The sequence below is a fragment of the Chrysemys picta genome, chromosome 4, assembly GCF_011386835.1.
Source record: "Chrysemys picta bellii isolate R12L10 chromosome 4, ASM1138683v2, whole genome shotgun sequence".
Lineage (NCBI taxonomy): Eukaryota > Metazoa > Chordata > Testudines > Emydidae > Chrysemys > Chrysemys picta.
Window position 1 is genome coordinate 133,357,477 of NC_088794.1, and position 22,503 is coordinate 133,379,979.

Below are 22,503 nucleotides of genomic sequence, written 5' to 3' on the forward strand. Positions count from 1 at the left end.
AGCAGTAGTAAGTTAATTGGATGTTAAATTCAGCATCACAGAATCTTGAATGGGCAAAATAGATCACTTTAACTTCCTGGGTTTTATTTAACATGGTAAAAACAGCAAGTGATTCCAGCAGTTGTATAACTGTAAACCGTTCCAAAAAGTACTTATTACATTCTTGCTGTATGTAATTATTGGACCCCAGCCCAGGGAAACTCTTATCTCAGTTTCCCACTGTTGCTAATGTTCAGTTGAAGCAATTCTAGAAGTTCTACTGCACGCTAAGTGTAGACAGTATCAACTGGCCAGACCTTTTTAAGCACCATGGTGAAGACCTCCAAATCCAAACAACGTAGTGCTTAAAACGGTATGGTGGGCTGCCCAAGTAAGGGCGTGAACACCAGTTTACATGAACCGGTGTTAATGTCCTTGTGGGAATCTTTTTTCTTTAAAAAAAAAAAAAAAAAAACTTCCAGGTCCTCCATGACTAGCCTGGGGTGATTTTGTCAAGGCAATTGTTAGGTCACACCCCGAAATGTGTGCGTGTTGCACGCAACATGGTCCGATGTTATACTGGCATACCCAAGGGCTAGGTTAGTTTACTTCAGACCAATGACTTTAGCATGTAAACATTAATTTTAGTAGTAGTCTCCTTTTAATAGCTTCTGACAATTGGCAAGTGTCTTTGACTTAAGAGTGACTTGCATTCTGTAAGTCCTAGTGGTACCTCTTTCACCAGAGACTATGAGCACACGTGCAGTAAGGGAAACTTATGGAACTGTTTTGGAATAACTGACTCAAATGCACTATTGAGTACTGGTCTTAAATGTGTTCATGTTTCCTATCTTGGTATGTCATTACATAAACCGGCAGCTGTCTTTTGATTTTGAGTCCTCAATCCACTCTCTACTCACACCTCTCCCTTTGCTACCCTTTACATCACCACACTATCCAGTCCAGCCTCTTCCTAGATGCCCTAGGAAGATATTTGCATTACTTGCAATAAAATTTCTGATCTGGTTTGTAATAACTAGTGTGTGAAGCTTTGACTGCCATGTTCCCTTGTAGCCCCAACACCTGTCAAGAGACACAGCAGGATAAGGGACCTCTTCTTTGCCATCATTTAGTAGGAACTTTAGACCCCTGCTCCAAGCCATAGGATAACCACTAGAAGCTTCTGGCAAACTTGTTTGGCCGTGCTCCCCCCCGCCTCCATCCCCTACAAAAACAAATCTCAAACAAGTCTTCAGCAGGATTAGTGTTTCTTCACTAGCAGAAGAATCTCTGTAAGGAAGGGCAGAGGAGTCAAATGGCAAGCTGTTCTTCTGGAGTGTTTTATTTTTATTTTTATCGGAGCTTGATCCATCTGATCGTTCACTTCAGGCTTGCAACAAGTCACGTTGTGCATGTGGGTGTTTGAGTGCATACGTATTTTGTGATAGCGTTTGGGTTGTAAACACCAAAAGTGAAATTTTTTTTATTTTTTTTTTAGTTGGGATAGCATGTCTCTGAAATATATGGAGTGTCTGCATCAGGAATAGGTTTGATCTTTTGGGGTCTGCAAAAGACTGTTGTTCCCTCAGAGTATGTCTATATTGTAATTAGACACCTGCGCCTGGCCTGTGCCAGCTGGCTGTGGCTAAAGGGCTACTTGGACATTCGGGCTCCAGCCTGTGAGGTGGGAGGGTCCCAGAGCTCAGTCTGCCCAAGCCTGTCTGCACCACAGTTAAACAGCCCCTTCACTCAGTCACAGGGGGCTTGAGTCATTTTTAATTGTAGTGTAGATATACCATCACCTCAGATGCTTTCTTTGTCTAGAGGAACCAGACAAAGGTGCACCTCTATCTGGGGACAGCAGTTTTGCTAAAATTATATATATAATTTTAATTTTTTATATTTATATATTTATATAATTTTTAGAAGATGATGATTTAAAAAAATATTCTGAAAAAGTGGGCTGGAAATATAGTACTGTACTGATGAGCTCACTAAAGCTGTGCTTCCTGTCACCATCACCTGGTGTAATAGACCTGACTTCTGGAAATATGCTGCTGGATTATCGGTGCTTTTACAGAACTAATACAGTAGGAAGGAGGTTAAATACCTTTAAGTGCAGTGGGTAGAGTTCTAGTGCCCGTGCTTTGTTACAAAATTAAAATGTTTAGTGTTGACTTTTCTACCGTGACTTGAAAATGTAAAGCACCAAGTGCTTACTACTATCAACTGTCAGAACAAGAGCCAGACTTCAGATCCCGAAGATTCACCAGTTAATCTTATCAAACACAAATTGTATGCTGTTAAGTGGTTGGTTTCATCTGGATATCAAGGGCACCTATCACAATGGTCTATTACTAGTCCATGGGCTCTAGGTGCTACAGTAATACAAAATAAAACTCTGGTAGTTCATCTTTTGGAGGCATTGGGAGAACAGGAGAGTAATACGCCTGTTCTTTTTCTCACTTGGGCATGTCTTCCTCAGATGGAGATAGCTTTGTGCTGCATTGCAGTGATTTCACTGCAGAAGTGCCAGCATGCACAGCGATTACATCACCTTGTGACTCACTAGCTAAGTTAGGGAAACAGTCATTTTTTCTTACACTTTGTACTTTTAATCGCCTCTTTTCCTTAATATAATTTGAAGTCTTTGAAAAATATCAAGGCAAGTTATGAAAAGGCATTAAACTGACAATCTTCTAGCATGTTCTTGCAGGTCTTTAAGCATACAGAGATAACAAGACTGTGTATTTTTAAAAAGCCATAACTCAGGCTTTGTATTATGGGGAAACTCCTGCAAATCTCTCTTGAAATCAGCATGTAAGGAGTTGGCTTGTAATTTGCTTTCACTACAGCAATTCATACAGGAGGCAGCCTAGAAAAATGGGGAGCAGTAGTGATCCTAACTAATCTCTTGTAATAAAGCCATAAAAACCTGTCTTGAGGAGTCATGCGTTTCTGGGTTCTAAGTCATGGTTAGTACAAATGAAAAGATATTTTGGTATGTTCTATCCAACTCTGCTGACAACAAATTAAATAATTCTGGGTATAATTTCAAACCTAGATGAGAGATGAGCACAAATGAGCTCCTGCATGAGTACGTGTGAGGTAGATGGGGTGGAGAGGGATGGGTTAATAGGCTTCTAAGTGCATGTTAGAGGTTTTTAATGTATCAAATTCTGTTTACAGAGGATGTGGGTGATGAAGGAGAAGAGGAAAAAGAATTCATATTCTATAGCATTAATACTGACCCTTATTATGAGCTAAAGTCAAACAGGTGAGTGCAGTCTTACTGAAATCTGATATGAATGTTTTAGGACTAGGAAAAGCTAGTCCTATAATCCTTAGGCCAACACACATATAGTAATATGTAGTGCTTATATAGTGCTTTTGATGGTCAAAGTGCTCTACAAACATCTAGCTTCACAACTGTGCGCGCTCTCTCTCTCTCTCATATGCTTGCATATTTGTCTTTTGTCATTGTCTAATCGTAGCACGCATTTGTCTCTGTGAAGCAAAAAGATTTTAGAAGAAATCTTACACCAGAAAATGGTGTGCTTTCAATTATTATGATTATAGAGTTGGTTGCTTTTAGTTTTCTGTCAGTCTAAAATGGATGAATATAAAAACCTAATACATTCAGCTATTAGTAAGAGTATTAAAGCATTAGCACAAGTTTTGCTCCCATACTTTCAAAAGTGTACCCAGTAAAGCACATTAGCATGTAATGTCTGATATACACCACCTAATCTTCTGTTATACTAGAGCTACTGTAACTTACTGTATTCTGGAATTAAATGTCTTATGGTTAACTAACTTTTTTCTTTGCTCCACAGTTGGGCGTTCATTAAGCATACACCAGTGAGTGATGCTGACAAACCAGTGTGCTCCCAACTGCTTAACTCTCAACATGTGTGTGGCAAAGAAACTGTCAGATCAGTGAGTCTTGTAGAGTTTACTAAACGATGTGACTTTATGCAGGTCACTGCTGTTGCCTAGCAGAATCAAGGAGAATATACCTAAACCCCAGGATATGAAGGTAGCAGAAGTCCTTTATGATGCTGCGGATGCTAATGCTATTGAAGAAGTAAATCTTGCTAATGAGAACATTAAAGAAGTAGATGGCTTAGATGTTTCTAAAGAAGGTACAGAAGCCTGGGAGGCAGCAATGAAATGGTATGATGAAAGAATTGATAGGGTTGAAACAAGAATAACTGCTCGTCTACAAGACCAGCTTGGCACAGCAAAGAATGCTAATGAAATGTTCAGGATCTCTTCCAGATTCAATGCTTTGTCAGACCTTGCATTTGGGGTGCTATTTGTGAATATCAAACACAATTGATCCAGCGTGTAAAAGATGATATCGAGTCTCTTCATGACAAATTCAAGGTACAATACCCACAAAGTCAGGCTTGCAAAATGAGTCATGTTCGTGACTTGCCTCCCGTGTCTGGGTAAATAATCTGGGCCAAACAGATTGATCGACAGCTCACAGCCTACATGAAGCATGTTGAAGATGTGCTTGGCAAAAGTTGGGAGAACCATGTTGAAGGCCAGAAGCTGAAGCAAGATGGAGACAGCTTCCGTCTGAAGCTCAACACTCAAATATTTGATAATTGGTCAAGGAAGGTTCAGCAGCGCAACCTTGGTGTATGTGGCCGTATCTTCACTATTGAAAGTACTCGTGTTAGAGGCTGAACTGGAAATGTCCTCAAACTAAAAGTCAGCTTTCTTCCAGAAATAATTAAGTCCCAGAAAGAAGTCCGCAACCTTGAGTGGTTTGGATTTCATGTTCCACTTGCAATTGTCAACAAAGCTCACCAAGCAAACTAGCTCTATCCTTTTGCTATTTCTCTGACTGAAAGTGTCCGTATGTATGAATGGACCTATGAGAAGGTGGAAGAGCCTATCACTATTTCTCTGCTGGTAGCTGGTCTAAAGAAGGAAGTGTAGGCTTTGATTGGAGAAGGTATTGCCCTGGTGTGGGAGTCATACAAACTTGACCCCTATGTACAACACCTAGCAGAGATTGTCTTCAGCTTCCAAGAAAAGGTTTGTTCTACTGATTATGTTCTTTTTTCCAAGTGAGACTCTGCATATATCGGTGGCAGTTGAGTTTATCAGCAACAAAATAGTTTAGTTTTGGATTGTATATTATTCAGGACAACAGCTGTCTTCCTCTTAATAATCTAACTGTGTGGAATCTAAGCAATAGTTGCATAATGTCTGATAGTATTGAAGAAGTCACTGAACAGAGAAAAAATTGACAAGATGTATGTGTGACAGTGTACCCCATAAGGCTTTATGGGGAGGGGGTGCTTATAAATGTACGTATGACATAACTGGAATATGTTTTGTGCTGCCTGTGCCATGTAACATATCTCCGTAAGGGTTATGGTCTACTATATCTATTCATCCTATTTGTACATATATATCATTTTCTACTCGAGGTTAAGAATATGGGCTGTATGCTTGCCTGATTTCTAAGTAAGCTTTGTGAAGCATTTGGTCAGCTTCTTTAGGAAGGAATTTGCCAGGTTAAGTACCTGATCAGGAGACACTTAGGGAACAATGCATCTTGGAATGCTCCAATCCACATGAGAAGTTTTCCTGGAGACATGCAAGATGCCATGTGGACAATGGCGTTGGCCTGCAAAGACTGAGTCACGCAGGGGCATGTGACTTGCCCAGGTGACTCCAAAACTCCATCTTGGAGTTGGGCGTTGCATAGGAGGGAGGTCTCCACCCACAAGAAAGAGTCTACTTAAACCTGTGGGAGACCCCTCCATTTTGTCTTCAGCTGGCTAAAGAAGGAGCCTCTCCACCCCCCCCCAGGATACTTGAAGGAGACTGAAACAAAGGACAGTAACTACAGGGGGTGTGAGTGATTGCTGGACCCAGGCTAAAAGGAGCTTAGCCTGTAAAAGGGAGCACTCTGGAACTGGTGAGGAAATTATCTGTATTCAGTTTGATTAGGCATAGATCTGCGCATTTTATTTTATTTTGCTTGGTGACTTACTTTGTTCTGTCTGTTACTACTTTGAACCACTTAAATCCTACTGTCTGTATTTAATAAAATCACTTTTTATTTAGTAATTTACTCAGAGTATGTATTAATACCTGGGGGAGCAAACAACTGTGCATATCTCTCTATCAGTGTTATAGAGGGCGAACAATTTATGAGTTTGCCCTGCATAAGCTTTATACAGGGTAAAACGGATTTATCTGGGTTTAGACCCCATTGGGAGTTGGGCATCTGAGTGCTAAAGACAAGCACACTACTGTGAACTGTTTTCGGGTAAACTTGCAGCTTTGGGACAAGTGATTCAGACCCTGGGTCTGTGTCTGGAGCCAAACGGGAGTGTCTGGCTCAGCAAGACAGGGTGCTGGAGTCCTGAGCTGGCAGGGAAAACAGAAGCAGGGGTAGTCTTTGCACATCTGGTGGCAGCTCCCAAGGGGGTTTCTGTGATCCAACCCATCACAGTATGTCCTCAGATTATTACCTGGTAATGTTGCAAATGTTCTCTTTTGGGGGGTGGTAGAGAAACCATATCTTATAAAAAATGCTAATTTAGTAAAGTAACTACTGAGGGACAGAGGTACTCTGACCACCACAGGTGGTAAGGAACTGAGAGGGCACAGGGCTGGCCGCACGTGCTACACTGTGGCATGAGTGCAGCACTCCAGAGAGCGCCATAGCTGGCCCTACGGGAACCGCTAAGGCAAAAGTTTCAGACGACGGCGCACATGGGTGCGCTCACACCTACAATGGAATTCACATGAGCAAGGACTCGAACAGTAAAAAATTAGCAGTTGTTTTTAAAGAATCATCCTTTAAAATATACATTATCTGAACATATTTGTATGTATAGATATAACTTTAAAAAGTGTGAGAATCTTTAACATTAGCCATTCTATCAGATAATTTTCCTTTATCTTATCAGGGAAGTGAAATAATACTTCACATTTTTCAGAAGGGGAGGGACGAAAAAAGCAGAGAGATAGGTGGAAGGAGATTTATGTATATAAATTAAAAGCTAAAGCTAATGAAAAGATATTGAATGTCAGGACAAGTAAAATGATAGTTCAGCATTATACATATTAGAGAACTGCATACATTTTTTTAACTTAGAAACTGAATTGTCATAATATGCAATAATGTCCTTAGTGCAGCCTTATAAATTGTTATAAAAATTTACTAGTAGGTGCAAAATCTACTTGCTCACTTTCACCATGATTATAACAGGAGGAAATATTTTATTTCCTTTGGGTGAGTGAGCAACTAGAATACAATGTTGATTTAGCACATATAACAATCATGTGAGGTGATCAAAATGCTAAGCTTTCTAAAATGAATATGCATTCTTGTCAGATTTATTTTTTGATCAGTTGTTTTAGATATGCTAATTTTACTAATGGACATTGGCTCAGTGAAGTAAAAATTGCTCACTGTACCATTATTTGGGGAGGGGGAAACCAACTATATCGTCTTAGTGAGCAGCTCATTCCAGGGATCGTTCAAACAATTTTAAAAATACATTTTATTAATTAGAAATTTAAAGAACTTTGCTCTTAATATCAATCTATTACCTTGGAATGATTTTTAGGTGCAACAAACATTATAAACAGTGCAAATCAAAATGTTGTTAATGCTTCAAAATGAATTAATATGATAAAACAGTAAAATAAACTTACTGGTTCAGTAAGCGTGCTGTCCTTTTCTAAAAATTGAACTACATAGTATGCCAACTAAATAAAAAAAGAGAGAGTGTATATTAATAGTTAAACCAAGATATTTCAATTTAAGTATATGCCACATAAAAATTTTGTTAACATTAAAAATTGAGAATATTTTCAAATTCAGGGAAAAACACCTTCAACTATTGTGTAGTAAAAATATTGGAATAATATTTATTCCTGTATTTTTCAGACTTTAAACAGCAATGGTACATCATACTTTCAAAGTATCAAATATAATATTTTCTGAGTTACAGTAGGTCTTTAACGAAGTTTTGATAATATTTTACTTGACTAATATCCCACAACTATTTTCACATTCTTTTCTCCTGGCTTATGAATGTACTTAGTCTCATAATTGTTCAAAAAATTAAGTTCCTTAATGTTGTTTCTTGAAAAAAGCCAAGACATCTTTATAATCTCAAACTTTATATTTTTTTTGCCTCACAAAAAGAAAGAACTTACCAGTAATTATCTTTACTGTAATTTCCTCTTCCCAGTAACTGAATGTGGTACGTTTCCACTTATCAGAAAAGACGGAGATAAAAATACTGAGTCTTTCCAGAATATACAAAGGAGCCAACACCTCTCCTATACAACCAATCATGATTCTTTCTACAAAAACATACAACCCTCCTCCCCTCATTTTTAGGGTTGTATCAAGATGCGGGAAATGAAAACTGATAGATGCCAATAAGTAATTCTCTCTTGTTGAAGGTCTCCTTTACCCCATCCTGTAATGAACCAGAGTGCACAGATGTGGCAACTAGTGCCAACTTAGAATGAAGGCTTACCTCAAGTTGCTGCCTAAAAATGCTCTGTCCATATTGCCTCTTTCTCTGAGAAGAGATTGACTTTATAGTAATACCCAAATGTGATAAGTACTGACCAGGAAGCAGCTCTTCAGATTTCTTGGACAGATGCCTCAGCCCTTTCTACTCAAGATACATTGTAGGCCTCTGCTCAAATGCCCTGTTGTTTCCTGTGGGGTTATCTTGTCATCTTGTAAATTAGGCAAATATCATTCTAAAGCCAATGTCTAGTACTGAAGTGTTAAAGGCCCTTTTTCCTTTGTTAGGGCCCTTGACATACAGAAATAACTGCTTGTTAAACTCTGAAACTTTTAGTGTACTGCAAATAAAAATTCTGCAAGTGTCCAAAGCATGAAGTTTGTGCTTTCACAAAGATCTTGGTTTGGCGGAAAAGCTTATTAATATGCATCTCTGAGTTAGGTTAGGAACAAACACACAGCCTCTAGAAAAACATTACATAAGGAGGATCAAAGAGATTAATTTACCATCCCTTTTTAGTAACTTTTTCAACTAAAAGGGTGCTTTCACCAAGGAGGAGGAAACACGAGCTTGCAGCAGTCAAAACCCACAGGGATTTATCACCACTTGGAGAAACAAATGCAGAATATGTTGCATATGACCGTCTCATTTATCTCCCATTCGTGATCCCAGGAAAACCGTCTGCTTAGTTCGTCTGCAGTGGTATACAGGGCCCCAGGGAGATAGGCGGCTGATATCCAGTTGTTAGTGAGACGCCAATTCCAGAGCTTCAGAGCTTCTGTGCAAAGCGAGTGAGATCAAGCTCCTCCCTGCCTGTTTATACAGAACATGCAGGCGATATTGTCTGTCATTATCCAAACATGTTAGTTCCGAATGAATGGGAGGAAGTGATGGCAGGTGTTGAGTATGGCTCAAAGTTCTAGGACATTTATGTGCAGGGAGGTTTCGGTGGAAGACCATAGCCCCTGTGCTGTATGGTGGGACATGTGTGCTCCATATCCTGTGAGGGATGCATCGGTAGTCATTATAAGGGATGGAGCATCCTGGAGAAAAGGGACTCCTGAGCAGAGGTTGGAGGGAACTGTCCACCATAGGAGGGAGTCTTTGAAGGGTATGGATAGAAGTTTGTTTAGAGCGTGTACATTCAGTCTGTAAACCATGGTCAGCCAAGCTTGGAAGCACCTCATGTATAGGCATGCATTCCTGACCATGAAAGTAGACGAGGCCATGTGACTTAAGAGTTGTAGGCAGTCCCAAGCAGTGACCTGAGGACTGTTGCGAAGTTTCGTGACCAGCAGTTTTATGGTGCTTGAAATGGTCGAGCGGGAGAGATGCTATTCCCTTCTGGGAATTGAGGTATGCTCCTATGAACTCCAGTTGTTGGGTAGGAGATAAGGTGGATTTGTTTTTGTTTGTTTGTAGGCCAAGGAACAGGAAGCAGGAGATGGTGAGCTGTGTGGATCGAAGACTTTCGTTGAGGCTTTGAGGAGACAGTCGTCGAGGTAAAGAAATATTATAACCCCCTGTTTCCTGAGGTAGGCAGTGACTACAGCTAGGAGTTTGGAAAAAACACGGGGGGCGGTGGATAGTCCAAAGGGCAACACCTGTACTGAAAGTGTGTCAAACTGTGGGCCGGACGTATAGTCACATGAAAGTAGGCATCCTGTAGGTTGAGGGCTGAAAACCAATCGCCTTGCTCCAGCGCTGGAATTATGGTGGTGAGGGTAACCATTTTGAACTTTTTGCTTTTTGATGAATTTGAGCCACCTGAGGTCAAGGATCGATCACCATCCCCCGGTTTTCTTTTCTGTTTAAAAAGTAATGGGAGTAGGAACCTTTTCCTCTGTGTTCGGGCATGACTTCCGTTGCTCCCAATTGAAGGAGATGTTGTACTTCTTGGAGGAGCAGTTGCTCGTGAGGGGTCCCCGAAGAGAGACAGGGTGGATGGGTGGGAGGCAAGGATAGGAAAGGGATGGAATAGCCAATGGTGACGACCTCTATAGCCCACTTGTCGGTAATGTTCTGCCATTGATGGGAGAATGGGCGTAGGCAATGTTCAAAAATAGGGGCAGGTGCTGTATGCGCTGACGTGGGAATGTTGTTGTTTTCTATACCCTCGACCAAGGCTTCAGATTTGCTTACTAGTCAGAGCGGGTGGAGACACTGCCAAGGAGTTGGGGCGGCAGCAATGGTATCTGGGTCTCTGGTGTTGCTGTTATTGCTCATGTGATCTATGAAATTGCTGGGTTTATGTGGGGTAGCGTGGACATTGATAAGGTTGGTATCTATATTGTCGCCTTCTGGTCATAGGGGTTTGAATTCCTAGACACCAGAGAGTTGCCCTTGAGTCCTTCATGGAATGAAGTACATCAGTCGTAGAGGCAGAGGTTGTCGCCATCGAAGGGGAGACCCTCAATGGTACTCTGGACCTCCCGAAGAAAGGAAGAGGATGAGAGCCATGAACCTCGGCGCATCACAGAGGCAGTGGATCTTGCTGCAGTATTGGCCGCATCGAGGACAGCTTGCAGAGCAGTACGGGAGATGATTTGTCCCTCAAACTATGGCTGTAAATTGTTGTTTCGTTTCTTCTGGAATGTCGTAAATAAAGTCGATGAATTCACTATAATTTTTGTGGTCTTATTTTGCGAGAACGGCTGTATAATTAACGATGCAAAATTGTAACATGGAAGATGCGTATACCTTACGTCTGAGCAGATCTAATCGCTTACTGTCCTTGTCAGATGGGGTGGAGCGGGGAAACTGGTGTTTGTTCTTTTGGTTGACTGCATCTACTACCAGAGAGTTTGGCGCTGGATGAGTGAAAAGGAATTCAGAGCCCTTCGAAGGGATAAAGTACTTCCGATCTGCTCACTTACAGGTAGGTAAGCTTGCAGCCGGTGTTTGCCAGATGGCTTTGGCAGGTTCCATGAGGGCGGCGTTGATAGGTAATGCAATCCTGGAAGAAGTAGAGGTCTGCAGGATGTCAGTTAACTCATGTTGCTGTTCAGGAACTTCCTCCAGGTTAATTCTTAGCTCATTGGCAATTCTTTTAAAGAGGTCCTGAAATTTTGACCTCAGGGGAGGAGGAAGCAATGCTTCATCAGGCATGACTACTGGCTTGGAGGCAGACTATGATTGATCCTGCAGTTGTGACGGGGCTGCCTGGTGTCTTGAGTCAGTGGCAAGATCGTCAACAGTCGGTACCAAGCAGGTCTTGCGCCTGGCTGTGGTGGCACAACGAGTGTGGTCCTGAGTATAAGGTGTCCATTGAGCCCAATATTGCCACTGTGGTGGGAAGGGCATGGGTGGTGCCATCCATGGATTTACACATCATGGGGTGGGATCCTGGGAGTAGGACGAGGTAGTTTTTTAATGACCCATCTTGATTGGGGTCTGTGAATGGGAGATCTGATAGGATGAGAAATCTCCCTGCAGCCCAGATTCTTCATCACTGGAAGAAAGCTGTCCAGACCTTGCCCGAGTGTCCAGAGAGAAGTAGGTGTTAAGTAGGGGTGACTGCAAGACAGGTGACACCAGCAGGTCCCTTGACTGTGAATTGTGGTGCCGCAGCACCTCTGTGAGGTGAGGGCTGCGTGAGGAATTTTCTGTGCAGAAGGGTTCCTCTGCACCGGTGTCCTGAGCCTTGTCACTGCCAGCCAGCTCAGAGGATGACGGTGCTGGGAGAGTGAGAACAGCCTGCGGGGGCGTCAGGCAGGCTAATATGCGTTGGCACCACTTCCGTTGCAGTGCCGGAAGAGAGGCAGGCAACTGGTAGCCTGAAACCTTAGCACCAGAGCTTCGCACTACTGCTGCAGCCGGGTTTCGTGCAGCGCCGGAGGAGCCCAGCGCGTCGAAAGTGCTCAGCTGGGGAAATAACAGGAGGGAGGTAGCAGATCTGTCCAGCAAACTCTTATCCCTCAAAGTACCCTTTGCGGGTGAGAGGCTGCCTTTTTTTAAGGTTTTCTTTTCCTTTTTTGAGGCGGGGGGGGGGGGGCGCTGCAGTATGCAGCAGAGTCGGTGCCCGAGTCTGAGGCTGGTCCTAAGGACTTCTGCAGGAAGAGCAGTTTTAATCTAGACTCCCTGTCCTTGCATGCCCTGGATTTCAGCTTGCTGCAGTGGGTCCATTTTGCGGGGATGTGGACTCCCCCAAACATTTTATACATTTTGAGAGGCCACCTGAGAGGGGGATGGCATCATTGCAGGTAGAGCAGTGCTTAAAACCTGGAGAGCCAGGCATGTCGGAAGCGGCTGCTGCTGACAGGAACAAGAAGGTTTGTTGTTTTTTTGGTTTTGTTTGGTTTTAAGAGAAAGCTAGGGGAAGTGGTATCTAACTACTACTGGGAAGCTAAACTAAGAAGGAAATTATTTGAACAAAGGGAGAGAAAATTCTCTAACGAGTCTGCTGAGCTCCCTCTCAAGCCGGGGATGGTAGAGAAGGAACTGAGGAGACCGGTTGCACACGCATACTATTAAAACACACTCAACGCGTGGGGCAGGCTCTGCGTGTGTGTGACTGGTACGAATATTGCTGTCAAAATCTCTGAGCGAAGGCGCAGGGACTCACCAACACCTGGAGTGGAGCACCCACAGGGACATCCCTCGAAGAAGTGAGTGTTTCCCACATAGAAGTTTGGCTTGGCCCTGAAGCTGGTTGCTTAAGATTTTTTCCTGTCTCCATTTTTTCTTTGGGGGGAGAGGGGGATGGGGAGAGAAGGGAGAGCTGAAAAGGACAAATGATGTAAAGGGCTGAGGCATAGATTCTGTGCTCCCTGGAAGTGTGTATTTTAAAAAAAATAAAAGGATGAAGAGGGGAAGGGAGGTTGTGACTTAAGTATCAGTTTAAACCAGTAGAACTGTTCCAAGGTGCATGCTGTTTGTTTGTACTGGACTCACTAGATAAGAGTCAAGTGTCTCTTATTGTATTAAAAAAAAAAGTGAATTTACAGTATTTCTCATATAATGTAGATCTGGAATGCTCTGAATTCTCTGGGAACTGGGTTGTAGCTGGAGAAAAGAAACATACTGTTTCTAATTCATCAGAGAACATGAGGAAGATAAGCCAACCAAGGCTAATTTTAAACATATTTTATATATAGGTGGGAAGAAAAAAATTTACACATTATCTGAAAGTAAAGAATTAAATTAGTTAATAAAAAAGCAAATTCTAGAATGCATTACTTTCAAATATTATACTTAAAGGTTACGGGATGAGTTTTGGTGGTTTTATCCTAGTCTTCATTTGGATAATGTTTTTGTAATATACACAATATGTCACAAGGGCACTCTTTGATCATGGTCCAGCATTGAAGTAATGCCAGAACAAGGTGTTACAAAGTCAGGACTGAAGTTCATTCGGAGCTGTGTGGGGAACATTGCATAGCACCTGTAAACCAATCCTATTTAGTCCTTCACTTCCATAATAACTAAGTTCTGTCAAAGATCAATGAAATACATGAAGGATTTGAGACAAATGTCAAAGCATGGATTTACTGCAAATTCCTTATTTCTTGGTTTTTGTCAGATCCCTGACAAACAGCTATTCTCCTTTTTTGCTTCGTTCCAACTAGATAATCTTCTGTTCAAAATCATAAGAGAGTGGCATGCCTGGACACCTCTCCTCATATGATCCTTGCACAGGGGACTTATGACAAAAGCAGCAGCAAGTTAAAGGTTGGAAGCATTGATGCCAGAAGTCTTGCTTTGAGTTCTAGCAGATGCATGAATGAGAAATTTATTACCTGATGATTTTCTCTGTTACCAGCTTCTCTCTGAATTCGTTACTCAGGGGCTAATGCCTCTCCACCCGTGGAATTTGGAGATGGTTCAATATTGTTGCTGGAGGCTCCAGCATTATGTTTTGACCTTCAGCTCAGGTCATCAGAAAGTTCTTATCGCAGCTATAGAAACACTACAGCAACCAATTATTAGTATTAAGCCAACTTGATACATTAGTATATTGTATTAGAAAAAAAATTCAATGTATATTCTAGTCATTTACCAGACTACCATGGTGGGTTGAATTAGGAGAGAAGCTGCTAACAGAAGGAAAATTATCAGGTAAGAAATTTCTCATTCTGTTGCACAGCTTCTCTCATCATTCATTACTCATGGGATGTAGCCAGAAGTTAATCCCAGAAGTAGGGAGGGAAAGGATATAAAGCGTTTAATTCTTATAGTAGAATAGCAGGCAGGAGTGAAAGCTGCCCCCATATAAAGCAGAGCTTTATAAACTAAGGAGTTATGTGAGAACCAGTTTTCTATTTAGTAACAACTCACTTATCAATAGACATAGTTGGGAAACCCTTATGTCTTTATAGATGTCGTTGTGAAATCCTCACTTCTGTATTGTTTTGTCATTAAAGTTCCCACTTTGCTATTGTTTATTTGCATGGTCTCTGTCTGATTCTGTGATTGTTTCTGTCTGCTGTATAATTAATTTTGATTTTGCTGAGTATAAACTAATTACTGTGATGAGATATAATTGGTTAGCTAATCATGTTACAATATGTTAGGATTGGTTAAGGTATAGTTGAGAATATTACTATATAAATTAGGGGCAAACAGGAAGTAAATTGGGATTAGAAAATAAGGCAAAAGGAACTTGGATTTAAGCTTGCTGGAAGTTCATCCCAATAAACATCGAATTGTTTGCACCTTCATGTATTGTTGCTCTCTGTTCACGTGAGAAGGACCAGGGAAGTGGGAGGGTGAAGGAATAAGCCCTCTAAGAGTTGGTGTTTCCAGACAAGGCTGTATGCACCACACTGGAGTCTAACGGTCACCGTTTTATAGTTATACTGCCATTGATTATAATGCCAGGGAAGAAAAATGAGCAGAAGCATTTTTATTCCAGGGAAGAAAAATGAGCAGAAGCATTTTTATTCCCAACAAATTTCAGCATTCAAGGATAGTCATCCTCCAGCACCTCAAAGCTGTAAGTAACTTAGGTTTCCTTAAGCACAAGAGTGCAATCCTCAACAGAGTTTACTAAAAGAAACTAAACCTTCAACCTGCTCTCTTACTTCCATTCTGAACTTGGTAAACGCATGAAGAAATGAAATGATTTTACATTGTGGCCACTCATTAAATGTTAAGTATTCTTACCACTCTTCCACTATGGAAATCCATACTAGCAACACATATGCTGTAGCACACTAGTGAGTCTTTGGAGGATTTTAAGTAAGGTGGAACTTTCGTGAACTTAAGACACAAAGGTTTTAACTGATGATGTTTAATAGAACACTTGATGTAGGTTTATTTTACATGTTTCACTTGCCACACTTCCCCTCATCTCCACCTTGAGAAAATACAGTTAATAAGGAAGAGCAATAAAGTTCAGGCTTGGTTTAAAGTAGTTTATTTCAATTGTAATAAAACACAGGTTATATACTGGGATAGTAGATTTGAAAAGAAGTTTAAACAAACATCCTTGTGGCGCTGGATGGTGCTGCAACAAAATACCCTTCTCTCACTCTCTTCCTGCTAAGAAGCAAGTCCCACACCTCTACATTTGTTCAGTAGCAGACAGTTTTACTAGTGCTGAGCAAAGGGGCTCCATGAAGCCCTTTCTCCTTCTCTGGATTACTCCAAAAATCTACCCCATACCATATGGAGGGGAAGGCAAAAAGAGGTAACCATGCTAATTAAAACTGTTATTTATTCTCCTGGCCCTGATCATTCTGTTTAGCAGCTGGGTTTGAGAAAGAGAAAAATCATTCTCGTAAAGGAAGAATAAAAACCCCTCATTGTAGAAGAACTTCAACTGTTGGTATTTACGTTATAAACCCACATTAGCATGCACAGTGCTGGAGAGAAGGTTAGAGAAACAGGCTCTATTAGAGTTCATTGTCAACACCAAATAAAAGGGAAAGTCAGTTTGACCCTGCAAAATGAAAGTTGATGAGCATTATCTGTTCCCCTAAACTTATGATTTGAGTTATTTTGGCAGTTATCCAACGCTAAATCTGCAAGTGACCATTCGCGATGGGAACAAAGCAGCTGCAGGAAGCAGACACAGGCCTCGCTGAAGATGGTGCCGTCACTGTGAAGGTGAAACAATATGAGGAGTGCTACTTATTCTGCAGTTACAGAATTACCAACACTACTTCAGTTTAGTTATTGTGAGGCTATGCATTTCTCCAACCATCATTTCATGAGAGAGCCTGACCCCTGCAGCAATAGCATAGGCATGTATACAATGTTAAGGCATAGTATCTATTGTAGCTTATTGCTTAAAGAAATGCATAATTATTTGGCCACAGGTGCAGGACTAGGGTTGCTGGGAAAGAACAGGACTCAAGGCAGAGTACTATATGTTGGATGGGATCAGGTACTGGTACAGCTCTATATTAGCTCCAATTCCCCTACACAAACATTAATGTTCGGTAGGGTACTGCTAGACCTAGTTGACATTTTGAAGTCTTATCTCTCATTTACTATAGTATACATTTAAACAGAGGGAATTCCAGATCATAATTAGCCTATATGTACGTTAGATTAGGTTGCACACAATTTCTTTCTTCTTAGCTTTTCACCAACACCCTCTAGAATTGGAAGCCCTAGTTTTCTCTTGATTATTGATTGGTCACACATTGTATTTTCACCATCAGACTTTGCTAACATGGGTTGTTGCAGAGTAGTGGTGACTGGGCTTTCTAGGACTCCAGGATATTTTGAAGGATCACCACTCATGAGTAAGGAACAGTCAGATGTCAGCCACATTGCAGAGGCAAGTACTCCAGAGGTTCTGGATAGTTCACATGGCCTGACAAGACTTATTGGAACATCACTTTTCTCTTTAGTGATAACTTCCATCTGTATTTTAAGGTCATTTGCTGGCTGCATATAGACAGGTTTCAGAGTGGTAGCCATGTTAGTCTCTATCAGCAAAAAGAATGAGGAGTACTTGTGGCACCTTAGAGACTAACAAATTTATTTGAGCATAAGCTTTCGTGGGCTAAAGCCCATTTCATCAGATGCATACAGTGGAAAATACAGTAGGAAGATAGATAGATATATAAAAAACCCTTCTGCCCATCTAAGTTGGCAGCAACAAGGGCCGGGTTCTGTATCTAGGGGTTCCGTTTCAATAACACAATGCAAAACCGGCTCGAGCCCCCACCCAGTGACCTGGGACAATTACATACCATCCCCTGGGCGCCTCTAAGAGGCAATACTTCCCCTCTTGCAAGCACGGAGTCTGAGTGTAACAGAAAATGTTTAATAACATGAGGTAAACAACATCAGCATTAAATTGGAAAAACACCACAAACAGGCTTCAAGCAAATTGGGCTGTGTCCTTTCCCTTTGGTTCTTGAAACCAGCAACCCAAGAATCACCAAAGTCCCAAAAGTCCAACAACCCCAAAGTCTCTTGGGTCCAGCAACACAAGGATCGCTAAAGTCCCAAAAGTCCAACAACCCCCCAAAGTCTCTGTCCCTGGTCAGTACAGCCCCAGAGTTCAAGCGGGGGGGGGGGAGGAAGGCACACAGGGTGTTAAGGGGCACCTTACGTGATCCGAGGCCGACCGGCTGCCTCTCCGTGGGGTTCTGCTGCAGCCTTCTCCACGAGCCACTCCACTCCACCAGCTGTCCCGTGAGCCGCTCCCGCCGTCCACTAACTGCTCTGGCAGCTGCTCCGCTCACCGACCTGTGAGCCACTCAGCTCTACTCCACTTCAGCCGTTCCTTGGGCCGCTCCCACAAGGCTCTGCTCTGCTCGCTGCTTCTCCAGCCGCTCCGCCCTGCTCACCGACCTGTGAGTCGCTCAGCTCCAACCATCCCGTGAGGCTCCACTCTGCTAGCTGCTCTGCCAGCCGCTTAGCAATATAGTGATCTCAGCTCTTTTGTGATTTCAGCTCTCAGCAATTTCAGCTCATAGTAGGGGAGCCCCAGTGCTAGTGCACCATTGGCCCAAAGTGAATTCAGCTCAGTAGCCTGTAACTAGACTCCTAATGGAATCAAAGTTAGCTCTGACATTCAACAGTGGAGAGAGGAGGTAGTGCAATTGGTGTTTCAAACCCTCAAAGAGGGCCCATACCATCAGATATAAATACCTGTTCAAATCCTCTCTCCATTCACTGGGTTTTGTAACCCATGCCCCTTGTCAAGCAAGTGCTACTTAGGTAATGGTGAAGGACTCACTCAGTCCTTCTGTCATACAACAGTTCCACTGGCCTTGATTCACAGAATCAGGGTAACAAAACTTTATTCTTCCTGCCCCAATAACAGAGAAACTGGGGATCCCACACCAGCCAAAGTAACCACTTTGAGTTGCTGTTGTTTCATGCCAGGCGAGTGGGTGTGCCTATGCAAACCAGATCAGCCCCTGGAGTTCTTTTCCACACTCGCCATAATTCACCACCAGATGTCAGGGTAGAGTTCATCCTGACTCTGCTTACATATATAACATGAAAAACATGGGGGTTGCCATACCAACTCTAACGAGAATAATCAATTAAGGTGGGCTATTAGCAGCAGGAGAAAAAAAACTTTTGTAGTGATAATCAGGATGGCTCATTTCAAACAGTTGACAAGAAGGTGTGAGTAACAGTAGGGGGGAAATTAGGATGGGGAAATAGTTTTTAGTTTGTGTAATGACTCATCCACTCCCAGTCTTTATTCAAGCCTAATTTAATGGTGTCGAGTTTGCAAATTAATTCCAGTTCTAAAGTTTCTCATTGGAGTCTGTTTTTCAAGTTTTTTTGTTAAATAATTGCGACTTTTAGGTCTGTAATTGAGTGTCCAGGGAGGTTGAAGTGTTCTCCTACTGGTTTTTGAATGTTATAATTCTTGACGTCTGATTTGTGTCCATTTATTCTTTTGCGTAGAGACGGTCTGGTTTGGCCAATGTACATGGCAGAGGGGCATTGCTGGCACATGATGGCATATATCACATTGGTAGATGTTCAGGTGAACGAGCCTCTGATGGTGTAACTGATGTGATTAGGTCCTATGAAGTGTTGTTCTAAGTCAGCCATAAAAATGTTGTTGGGCCATGCAAATACTCACCAGCAACCACACACCACAGAACAAAAACACTAACCCAGGAACCTATCCTTGCAACAAAGCCCGATGCCAACTCTGGCCACATATCTATTCAAGTGACATCATCATAGGACCTAATCACATCAGCCACGCCATAAGGGGCTCATTCACCTGCACATATACCAATGTGATATATGCCATCATGTGCCAGCAATGCCCCTCTGCCATGTACATTGGCCAAACTGGACAGTCTCTACGCAAAAGAATAAATGGACACAAATCTGACATGAGGAATCATAACATTCAAAAACCAGTAGAAGAACACTTCAACTTCTCTGGTCACTCAGTAACAGACTTAAAGGTGGCAATCTTGCAACAGAAAAGCTTCAAAAATAGACTCCAATGAGAAACTGCTGAACTTGAATTAATATGCAAACTAGATACCATCAATTTAGGCTTGAATAGAGACTGGGAATGGCTAAGCCATGACACACATTGAATCTATTTCACCATGTTAAGTATCCTAACACCTTATTGTCAAACTGTTTGAAATGGGTCATCTTGATTATCACTACAAAAGTTTTTTTTCTCCTGCTGATAATTGCTCATCTTAATTAATTAGCCTCTTAGAGTTTGTAGGGCAACTCCCACCTTTTCATGTTCTCTGTATGTGTATATATATCTCCTTACTATATGTTCCATTCTATGCATCCAGTGAAGTGGGCTGTAGCCCACGAAAGCTTATGCTCAAATAGATTTGTTAGTCTCTAAGGTGCCACAAGTACTCCTGTTCTTTTAACATTCCCATTGTTATTGCTGCTTGCTGTGTGCTCCATAATATCTGTGAGAGTAATGGGGAGACGTTTATGGCGGGGTGGGAGGTTGAAGCAAATCGCCTGGCATCCGATTTTGAGCAGCCAGACACCAGAGTGATTAGAAGAGCACAGCAAGGCGCACTGTGCATCAGAGAGGCTTTGAAAACCAGTTTCATGACTGGCCAGGCTTCGGTGTGACAGTTGTGTGTGTTTCTCCTTGATGGAAACCCACCCCCTTTGTTGATTTTAATTCCCTGTAAGCCACTACCCTCCCCCTTGGAAATAAAGTAACTGTTGTTTTGAAACCATGCATTCTTTCTTTATTAATTAAAAAAAAAAAAGAGATAACAGACAAGGTAGCCCAGGTGGGGTGGGGGAGGAGGGAAGGACAAGGCCACATTGCTTATTGTAGCCACACTAAAAATCAAACTGTTTGAATGACAGCCTTCTGTTGCTTGGGCCATCCTCTGCAGTGGAGTGGCTGGATGCCCGGAGCCTCCCCAACCCCGCGTTCTTGGGCGTCTGGGTGAGGAGGATATGGAACATGGGGCGAAGGGTAGGCGGTTTTACAGTGGATGCAGCGGAGGTCTGTGCTCTTGTTGGCTTTCCTGCAGCTCCAACAGATGCTTCATCATTTCCGTTTGCTCCCCCATTAGCCTCAGCATTGCGTCCTGCCTCTTCGTGCTCACTTAATTCTTTTCTGGCCTCTCCCACTGAATGCCTCCATGCATTAAGCTGTGCCCTATCAGTGTGGGAGGACTGCATGAGCTTGGAAAACATGTCATCGCGAGTGCGTTTTTTTTGCCTTCTAATCTGCGATAACCTCAGGGACAGAGATGATAGGAGGAGCATAGAAACATTCTATGCTCTACGTTCTGGGGGGACTGCATGGTCATCTGTGCTGCTGAGTTCGCCACGCTGACCAAACAGGAAATGAAATTCAAAAGTTCCCAGGGCTTTTCCTGTGTACCTGGCTAGTGCATCGGAGTTCAAAGTGCTATCCAGAGCGGTCACAATGGAGCACTCTGGGATAGCTCCCGGAGGCCAATACCATCGATTTGCATCTACACTACCCCAAATTCGACCCAGCAAGGTCGATTTTAGCGCTACTCCCCTCGTCAACGGAGCAGGGTTGGTTGTGTGGAAGCAGTCATTTTTAAATCGACCTAACACGGTTAAATTCGACTTAACCTCGTAGTGTAGACCAGGCCTCAGATGTGAAACAGCATGAAGGTATTTAAGAAGCCAACTCAAAGAGTTCCTCCTACACAAGCATTCAGGTCTTGAGCAGTCCAGGCAAACAACAAACGTTACAACAAAGCTTAAACTTCTTCTTCATAATAATTTTAAAAACAATACTAGCTGCCTATTTAATTTTAAAAACAGCAAAAAATATCCACCTCCCTTTCCATTTCTTAGTCTTGAAGTTTAAATCTCCTCAGCGTGATAAATATGCTTGCTTTGATCTGCTTAGCTCTTGGAAGTCCAGGGGCTCTGAACTGCTGGCCCCGTGTCCCTAAGGACAGCTCTGTCCGCCATTAGGGAATTTTTTCCCAAGAACCCCCTGTAACATTTTGCAAGCCCCAGTTTGGAAACCACTGCTTTAGGGAAAGGGGGGTGCTAGGAAAGCTGCACTGTTCTGCTTCTATCCCCCACTATCACTATAACTCCATTTTCCAGGATGATCCTAACCCCATCCATACCTGCTCTGGGTTGTCCACCCCAGCACTTCTTCCTTCTCCTTTGCCTTTTCTCTGCTGAAGCCATTCTGCTCCTAGCAGTCTCAGCCTGCTCCTGTTTTATAGGCATGACTTCTCCACCCCCTTCTGCCCTGCCCCTCCCCTCCCCTCCCTAATGCTTGCAGCTACTTTTCTCCACCACCCTTAAATTCCATAAACAAAATTTCCTGAGAATAATTTAGGAAACAAGCAGTGATTTGATTCTGAAAGAGAGAGCCATCTCCTTTACCATCCCTCCTGTGTATCATAGCTTTCCTCTACCTCTCCACCAGTTTCCATACACAAAGAGCAAAACTGTACCTCAACCTAAATTGCTTTTAAGATAGAGTAAGTTGAATCAATGAAAAGGGGGAAAAATGAAGTCTTTCTATGAGACCACAAAGTGGGTGTGTCACTGGTTGGAGGCTGGAGACCCTCCTTTTGAAAATGGCAGCTGAAGACAGAAGCCCCTGTAATAC

General features: G+C 42.4%; 1 protein-coding gene and 1 pseudogene across 1 annotated transcript in view; one reads left to right on the forward strand and one right to left on the reverse strand.

The window, feature by feature from the left end:
* Nucleotides 1-309: 309 nt before the first annotated feature.
* LOC101951192 (cytoplasmic dynein 1 heavy chain 1-like) overlaps nucleotides 310-22,503 on the forward strand; it is a 47,619-nt pseudogene continuing 25,425 nt past the window's right edge.
* Nucleotides 16,424-22,503, reverse strand: part of LOC135983199 (uncharacterized) — a 372,285-nt gene continuing 366,205 nt past the window's right edge. Inside the window, exon 6 of the mRNA XM_065593606.1 lies at nucleotides 16,424-16,548. The gene's annotated coding sequence lies outside the window, so the exon portion shown is untranslated. The remainder of the gene's footprint in view (nucleotides 16,549-22,503) is intronic.